The 9,718-nt window shown below is 40.0% G+C and overlaps 1 non-coding gene across 1 annotated transcript; it reads right to left on the bottom strand.

Moving 5' to 3' along the window:
* Nucleotides 1–1,399: 1,399 nt before the first annotated feature.
* Nucleotides 1,400–1,507, bottom strand: LOC148579964 (small nucleolar RNA R71). The gene has a single exon (XR_015896685.1). It is a non-coding gene; the product is annotated as a small nucleolar RNA R71 (small nucleolar RNA).
* Nucleotides 1,508–9,718: the final 8,211 nt, after the last annotated feature.

The following is a 9,718-nucleotide window of genomic DNA, read 5'->3' on the forward strand; positions in this document are numbered from 1 at the left end:
TTGTTTCTCATGAGTCAAATCAAATTTTCAATTTGAAAATCTTATCTTTTTCAAAATCTTTTTCAAAAAATCAAATCTTTTTCAAAATTATTAGTTATTTTCGAAAATTCAAAAAAATATTTTTCAAAAATCTTTTTCTTATTTAAATCAAATTTTCGAAAATAACATAATCAATTAATGTTTTGATTCAAAAATTTGAAGTTTGTTACTTGCTTGTTAAGAAAGATTCAAACTTTAAGTTCTAGAATCATATCTTGTGATTTCTTATGAATCAAGTCATTAATTGTGATTTTAAAAATCAAATCTTTTTCAAAACTAATTTTATCATATCTTTTCAAAAATATCTTCTTATCTTATCTTTTTCAAAAATATCTTTTCAAAAATATCTTTTCTAACTTCCTAACTTCTTATCTTTTCAAAAATTTGTTTCAACTAACTAACTAACTTTTTGTTTATTTCTTAACTTTTTCAAAACCACCTAACTAACTCTCTCTCTCAATTTTCGAAAATATCTCCCTCTTTTTTCAAAAATTTCTTTTTAATTAACTAATTATTTTTATTTTCTATTTTTGATTTCAAAATTTTTCGAAAATTACTAACATTTTTCAAAAACCATTTTCAAAAATCACTAACTCCTTTTCAAAAATAATTTTCGAAAATTCCCTTTCTCTCTCATCCTATTCTATTTATTCATTCATATCCTAACATCTCAGCTCACATCTCTTCCATTCGTACAGTTGCATTTCTTCCTTTACATCACATTCTTTGTCTCCCCCTTCTCTTCCACTCTCAAAGGGATCCCTATACTGTGGTATAAAGGATCTCTATTATTATTATCATTTTTCTGTCCATTCTTCCTTGTCATATGAGCAGGAGCAAGGATAATAACATTCTTGTGGAAGCAGATCCAGAACCTAAAAGGACTCTGAAGAGAAAATTAAGAGAAGCTAAAATACAACAATCCAGAGATAACCTTTCAGAAATTTTCGAACAGGCAGAGGAGATGGCAGCCGAAAATAATAATAATGCAAGGAGGATGCTTGGTGACTTTACTGCACCTAATTCCAATTTACATGGAAGAAGCATCTCCATTCCTGCCATTGGAACAAACAACTTTGAGCTGAAACCTCAATTAGTTTCTCTGATGCAGCAGAACTGCAAGTTTCATGGACTTCCATCTGAAGATCCTTTTCAGTTCTTAACTGAATTCTTGCAGATATGTGATACTGTTAAGACTAATGGAGTAGATCCTGAAGTCTATAGGCTCATGCTTTTCCCTTTTGCTGTAAGAGACAGAGCTAGATTATGGTTGGATTCTCAACCTAAAGACAACCTGAACTCTTGGGATAAGCTGGTCATGGCTTTCTTAGCCAAGTACTTTCCTCCTCAAAAGCTGAGCAAGCTTAGAGCTGATGTTCAAACCTTCAGACAGAAAGAAGGTGAATCCCTCTATGAAGCTTGGGAAAGATACAAACAGTTGACCAAAAAGTGTCCCTCTGACATGCTTTCAGAATGGACCATCCTGGATATATTCTATGATGGTTTATCTGAGCTATCAAAGATGTCACTGGATACTTCTGCAGGTGGATCCATTCACCTAAAGAAAACGCCTGCAGAAGCTCAAGAACTCATTGACATGGTTGCTAATAACCAGTTCATGTACACTTCTGAAAGGAATCCTGTGAGTAATGGGACGCCTATGAAGAAGGGAGTTCTTGAAGTTGATACTCTGAATGCCATATTGGCTCAGAATAAAATATTGACTCAGCAAGTCAATATGATTTCTCAGAGTCTGCATGGAATGCAAGCTGCATCCAACAGTACTCAAGAGGCTTCTTCTGAAGAAGAAGCCTATGATCCTGAGAACCCTGCAATAGCAGAGGTAAATTACTTAGGTGAACCTTATTAAAACACCTATAACTCAACATGGAGAAATCATCCAAATTTCTCATGGAAGGATCAAAAGCCCCAACAAGGCTTTAATAATGGTGGAAGAAACAGGTTTAGCAATAGCAAGCCTTCTCCATCATCAACTCAGCAACAGACAGAGAACTCTGAACAAAATGCTTCTAATTTAGCAAATCTAGTCTCTGATCTATCTAAGGCCACTGTAAGTTTCATGAATGAAACAAGGTCTTCCATTAGAAATCTGGAAGCACAAGTGGGCCAGCTGAGTAAAAGGATCACTGAAATCCCTCCTAGTACTCTCCCAAGCAATACAGAAGAGAACCCAAAAGGAGAGTGCAAGGCCATTGACATAAGCGCCATGGCCGAACCTGTGAGGAGAGGAGAGGACGTGAATCCCAAGGAGGAAGACCCCCTGGGACGTCCAGTGGTCAATAAGGAGCTTCCCTCTGAGGAACCAAAGGAATCTGAGACTCATCTAGAGACCATAGAGATTCCATTGAACCTCCTTATGCCCTTCATGAGCTCTGATGAGTATTCCTCTTCTGAAGAGAATGAGGATGTTACTGAAGAGCAAACTGCCAAGTTTCTTGGTGCAATCATGAAGCTGAATGCCAAATTGTTTGGCATTGATACTTGGGAAGTTGAACCTCCCTTGTTCATCAATGAACTAAGTGATCTGGATCAACTGACATTGCCTCAGAAGAGACAGGATCCTGGAAAGTTCATAATCCCTTGTACCATAGGCACCATGATCTTTAAGGCTCTGTGTGACCTTGGTTCAGGGATAAACCTCATGCCCCTCTCTGTAATAGAGAAACTGGGAATCTATGGGGTGCAAGCTGCTAAAATCTCACTAGAGATGGCAGACAGCTCAAGAAAACAGGCTTATGGACAAGTAGAAGATGTATTAGTAAAGGTTGAGGGCCTTTACATACCTACTAATTTCATAGTCCTGGATACTGGAAAGGAAGAGGATGAATCCATCATCCTAGGAAGACCTTTCCTGGCCACAGCAAGAGCTGTGATTGATGTTGACAGAGGTAAAATATTCCTTCAATGGAATGAGAAGTCCCTTGTGTTTAAAACTCAAGGATCTCCCTCTGCAACCATGGAGAGGAAGCTTGAAAAGCTTCTCTCAAAGCAGAGTCAACCAGAGCCCCCACAGTCAAACTCTAAGTTTGGTGTTGGGAGGCCACAACCAAACTCTAAGTTTGGTGTTGAACTCCCATATCCAAACTCTAAGTTTGGTGTTGGAGAGTCTCAACAAAGCTCTGCACATCTGTGAGGCTCCATGAGAGCCCACTGTCAAGCTATTAACATTAAAGAAGCGCTTGTTGGGAGGCAACCCAATGTTTATCTAATTCTTATTTTTATTGTTTTTCATGTTTTCTTAGGTTCATGATCATGTGGAGTCACAAAATAAATAGAAAAATTGAAAACGGAATCAAAAACAGCAGAAGAAAAATCACACCCTGGAGGAGCATCTGTCTGGCGTTCAAACGCCAGAACAGAGCATAGTTCTGGCGCTGAACGCCCAGAACAAGCATGGTTCTGGCGTTCAACGCCAGAAATGGCAGCAAATGGGCGTTGAACGCCCAAAATGGGCACCAACCTGGCACTGAACGCCCAGAGTTGTGTGCAAGGGCATTTTGCATGCCTAAATTGGTGCAGGGATGTAAATGCCTTGACACCTCAAGATCTGTGGACCTCACAGGATCACCTCAGGATCTGTGGACCCCACAGGATCCCCACCTACCTCCACTCACTCTCTTCTCTCTTCTCAATCATCCTCTATTCCCAATAAACACTCTTCCCTATTAACTCTCTACCACTCACATCCAAACACCCACTTTCCTTCAAAATTCAACATCTTTTCCCCACCCAATCCCACCCATATGGCCGAATACACATCTCCCTCCATCTCCTCCATATCTTCTTCTTCTTCTATTCTTTCTTCTTTTGCTCGAGGGCGAGCAACATTCTAAGTTTGGTGTGGTAAAAGCATAGCTTTTTTGTTTTTTCCATAACCATTGATGGCACCTAAGGCCAAAGAAACCTCTAGAAAGAGGAAAGGGAAGACAAAAGCTTCCATCAAGGTTCTATAGCTCAGTGGTAGAACATTTGACTGCAAATCAAGAGATCCCTGAGATACCTCAGGGGATACATTTTCTGCCACACAATTATTGGAAGCAACTAAGGGTGGAACATCAAGAGCACTCCTTCATCCTTCATGAAATCAGAGAAGATCTAAAAGCAATGAAGGAGGAGCAGCAAAGACAAGGAAGAGACATAGAAGAGCTCAAGGACATCACTAAGGTGGACTCATTCCTTGTTCTTACTTTCTCTGTTTTTTCGTTTTATATGTTATATGCTTATCCATGTTTGTGTCTTCATTACATGATCATTAGTAGTTAGTAACTTTGTCTTAAAGTTATGAATGTCCTATGAATCCATCACCTCTCTTAAATAAAAACTGTTTTAATTCAAAAGAACAAGAAGTACATGAGTTTCGAATTTATCCTTGAACTTAACTTAATTATATTGATGTGGTGACAATGCTTCTTGTTTTCTGAATGTATGATTGAACAGTGCATATGTCTTTTGAAGTTGTTGTTTAAGAATGTTAAATATGTTGGCTCTTGAAAGAATGATGACTAGGAGACATGTTATTTGATAATCTGAAAAATCATAAAAATGATTCTTGAAGCAAGAAAAAGCAGCAAAGAACAAAGCTTGCAGAAAAAAAAAATAGGCGAAAAAAATAGAAAGAAAAAGAAAAAGCAAGCAGAAAAAGCCAATAACCCTTAAAACCAAAAGGCAAGGGCAAATAAAAAGGATCCCAAGGCTTTGAGCATCAGTGGATAGGAGGGCCTAAAGGAATAAAATCCTGGTCTAAGCGGCTAAACCAAGCTGTCCCTAACCATGTGCTTGTGGCGTGTAGGTGTCAAGTGAAAACTTGAGACTGAGCGGTTAAAGTCAAGGTCCAAAGCAAAAGAAGAGTGTGCTTAAGAACCCTGGACACCTCTAATTGGGGACTTTAGCAAAGCTGAGTCACAATCTGAAAAGGTTCACCCAATTATGTGTCTGTGGCATTTATGTATCTGGTGGTAACACTGGAAAACAAAGTGCTTAGGGCCACGGCCAAGACTCATAAAGAAGCTGTGTTCAAGAATCATCATACTGAACTAGGAGAGTCAATAACACTATTCGAAATTTGAAGTTCCTATAGATGCCAATCATTCTGAACCTCAATGGATAAAGTGAGATGCCAAAACTATTCAAGAGGCAAAAAGCTATAAGTCCCGCTCATATGATTGAAGCTCTGTTTCATTGATAGTTTGGAATTTATAGTATATTCTATTCTTTTTATCCTATTTTGATTTTCAGTTGCTTGGGGACAAGCAACAATTTAAGTTTGGTGTTGTGATGAGCGGATAATTTATACGCTTTTTGACATTGTTTTTAGTATGTTTTTAGTAGGATCTAGTTACTTTTAGGGATGTTTTCATTAGTTTTTATGTTAAATTCACATTTCTGGACTTTACTATGAGTTTGTGTGTTTTTCTGTGATTTCAGGTATTTTCTGGCTGAAATTGAGGGACTTGAGCAGAAATCAGATTCAGAGGTTGAAAAAGGACTGCTGATGCTGTTGGATTCTGACCTCCCTGCACGCAAAGTGGATTTTCTGGAGCTACAGAACTCGAATTGGCGCGCTTCCAATTGCGTTGAAAAGTAGACATCCAGGGCTTTCCAGCAATATATAATAGTCCATACTTTGGCCAAGAATTGACGACGTAAGCTGGCGTTCAACGCCAGCCTTCTACCCAAATCTGGCGTCCAGCGCCAGAAAAGGATCCAAAACCAGAGTTGAACGCCCAAACTGGCACAAAAACTGGCATTCAACTCCACAAATGGCCTCTGCACGTGCAACACTTAAGCTCAGCCCAAACACACACCAAGTGGGCCCCGGAAGTGGATTTATACATCAAATACTTACTCATGTAAACCCTAGTAGCTAGTTTATTATAAATAGGACCTCTTACTATTGTATTAGGCATCTTTGGTCTCAGTTTTATTCCATTGTTCATCTAAGGAGACTATTGATCTCGTTTAGGGGGCTGGCCATCTCGGCCATGCCTGGACCTTCACTTATGTATTTTCAACGGTAGAGTTTCTACACTCCATAGATTAAGGTGTGGAGCTCTGCTGTTCCTCAAAGATTAATGCAAAGTACTACTGTTTTCTATTCAATTCTTCTTATTTCGCTTCTAAGATATCCATTCGCACCCAAGAACGTGATGAAGGTGATGATTATGTGTGACGCTCATCATCCTTCTCCCTTATGAACGCGTGCCTGACAAACACTTCTGTTCTACATGAATTAAGCTAGAATGAATATCTCTTAGATCTCCTAACCAGAATCTTCGTGGCGTACGCTAGAATGATGGCGGCATTCAAGAGAATCCGGAAGGTCTAAACCTTGTCTGTGGTATTCTGAGTAGGATTCAATGATTGAATGACTGTGACGAGCTTCAAACTCGCGATTGTTGGGCGTTAGTGACAGACGCAAAAGGAGGGTGAATCCTATTCCAGCATGATCGAGAACCGACAGATGAATAGCCGTGCCGTGACAGGGTGCGTGAGCATATGATTCACTGAGAGGAGGGGATGTAGCCACTGACAACGGTGATGCCCTTGCATACAGCCAGCCGTGGAAAGGAGTAAGACTGATTGGATGAAGATAGCAGGAAAGCAGAGGTTCAGAGGAACGAAAAGCATCTCCATTCGCTTATCTGAAATTCCTGCCAATGAATCTACATAAGTATCTCTATCCCTTTTATTGTTTATTTTAATCTAATAAAGTATCACGTTTAAATCCGCCTGACTGAGATTTGCAAGGTGACCATAGCTTGCTTCAAGCCAACAATCTCTGTGGGATCGACCCTTACTCACGTAAGGTTTATTACTTGGACGACCCAGTACACTTGCTGGTTAGTTGAACGGAGTTGTGTCCACACATAGTAAAGAGCCATAATAATGATTCCATACAATAACAAAGAGTACTACATTAATGTGATCACAATTTCGTGCACCAATTACTACTCGGCCATCTATTTCAAAAGAATATGTTCCTGAGAAAGCATCTAATTTGAACTTCGAGGTCTTCCAAGTAGGATTGATGATGGCTTCTCTGAGTCATTTTGAGGCATCTCCAGGATATAAAAATCAGTGGGAAACGTGAGCCCCTTAATGCCCACTAATACATCTTCAGCAACTCCAGCCACTGTAATAATGCTTTTATCTGCTAACACAAAACGAGCTGCCGACCTTTTTAAGGGAGGGAGCCTCAAAATATCATATATAGACAAAGGTATTATACTCACACATGCTCCTAAATCACACATGCAGTCAGAAAATACTACACCACCAATAGTACAATTAACCATACATGGACCTGGGTCACTACACTTTTCAGGTAAACCTCCCATTAAAGCAGATATAGAACTACCTAAAGGAATAATTTCTAATTCATTAATTTTGTCTTTATGTATACATAAATTTTTTAGAAACTTTGCATATTTAGGTACCTATTGAATAACATCAAAAAGAGGAACAGTTACCTCAACCTTTTTGAATATCTCTACCATTTTGGGATCAGGTTCCAGTTGCTTCCTGGGCTTCCTTGCAAGTTGTGGAAATGGAATGGGAGTGGTGTCTTCTGCAGTATCTGCGCCCTGTGGTGCTTCCTCCTGTGGTTGAACTTCTTCTTTTTCAACTATATCCTGTATGTCCTCTTCCTCTTCAACATCTTCTATTTCCACTACCTCTTCAGCTGAGGCGTGTTCTGGTGAGCTTGGCTCCTCCTGATTCCTCTCCTGCAATGTGGTTCCGGAACTTAGGGTGATGGCATTAATGCCACCCTTTGGATTGGGTAATGGTTGAGAGGGGATTCCACTGGAGCTCAAAGGCTGGTTATTGGAGTTATTCATTGAGCCAATCTGTGAGACAAGAGCTTGTAGGGTAGAGTTCAGACCATTTAGTGTAGCATAAAGGTTATTTTCCATGGTTTGTTGTCTCCGATCAATAGATTGTAGTAAATCATCATTAGAAGATGAGGAAGGATAAGTAATTTGAGAGGTCTGCTGTTGGATATTCTGTGGTCCTTGGGATTGCCTCAGGTGAGGTGCTCTGGAAGGCTGGTTCTGGTTCTGCTGCCTGTTGTTATTATTATTCCACCTCTCATTTCCCTGATTGTCTCTGCCTCCTTTGTTGTTATTGTCCCTTCAATTCTGGTTAGAATTGTCCTGCCATCCATGGCTGTAATTGCCACCTTGATTGTACCCTTGGTTGGGGCGGTCATAGAAGTTATGAGTGGCTGCCACGGTGTTGTCTTCCTGCTGGAGCTGCGGACATTCGTCAGTATAATGGCTATAATTAGCACAGACTCTGCAAACTCTCTGTGGGACTAACTGTTGGCTTTGCTGTGGTGGAGAAGGTTGGGCTTGCTGAACTTGTTGTTGATTCAATTGCATCTGCTTCAGCAAGTTGGTCATTTTACAGATACTCTGAGTTAGAGCAGCAGTCTCTCTGCTAGAGGATACTTCTGCAACGGCTTTTGAACGGCCTTGTTTCTTCCTGTGATTCCGAGTAGATTCAGATGAGTCACTGATCAATTGCCATGCCTCATCAGTGGTCTTGTACTTTTTCATAGACCCATTGCTAGCACTTTTCAATGTGGTCTTATCTTGGGGCCCCATGCCCTGTGTGACGTAATCGAGTAACACTATCTTGTCAATCATATGGTGGGGGCAAGCTTCCAGAAGATTATTGAAGCGCTCCCAGTATTCATAGAGAGTCTCGGATTCATCCTGAACAATCATGGAAATGTCTTTCCTCAGTTTATCAGTAACTTCACCTGGAAAGAATTTTTCCAAAAATTCTCTTCTAAGTGTATCCCAGTTGGATACAGTTGCTGCGGGTTGAGTGTAGTACCACTCTCTCGCCTTTCCCTCAAGAGAGAACGGGAAGGCTTTTAGCAAAATAGAAGTTTCATTCGCACCATCACGCCTGACAGTAGAACAGGCTGCTTGAAAATCTCTCAGGTGCTTGATAGGCTCTTAAGCAGGTAAGCCATGAAACTTAGGCATCAAATTGAGCAGTGCAGTCTTTATTTCAAAGTCTGTAGCCACTGCTGGGTGATGCGCTTGAAACGGTTGCATTGTAAAATCAGGGGCTCCAGCCTCCTGGATAGTAACTCTCCTAGGTGCTGCCATGTCACCTATACGCAAATCAACCGAATCAGTAGAACGGGGGCTGGTTTCTTCCTCAAATGACGTTTCAGATCCACCCTCAGAGAGGACTAACCGACGTCGAGCTTGCCTTATTCGTGAAATAGTTCTTTCAATCTCAGGATCAAATACTGGCAAGCTTGGATCAGGAAGTGAATGCGTCATCTAACGAAAGAAACAAGCAGCTCATAGTAGCAAAATAAAATAAAATGCAAATAAATAAAATCCAATCAATAACTTTAGCACTCTATTGCAACTCCCCGGCAACGGCACCAAAAATTGACGTGGCGGAAATTGGCGAGTTAAGAATTGTTATAAGATATGCGTTGTAAGTATAGTTCTTAACCAACCAGAAATCCGCTTATCAATTTAGAAGGTTGTCACAAAAATTAAAATTAAAATACTGGGAGTATGAATCCCAGGTTGTCTCCCAACGAGTTACAGAAAGGTGTGCTATTTTATTAATCAGACGTTTTCAAAAAGAGTTTGAGTTGAATAAATAGGAAATTAAATTGGGGAAA

Source organism: Arachis ipaensis, chromosome B10 (assembly GCF_059453495.1).
Source record: "Arachis ipaensis isolate K30076 ecotype BB chromosome B10, ASM5945349v1, whole genome shotgun sequence".
NCBI lineage: Eukaryota > Viridiplantae > Streptophyta > Magnoliopsida > Fabales > Fabaceae > Arachis > Arachis ipaensis.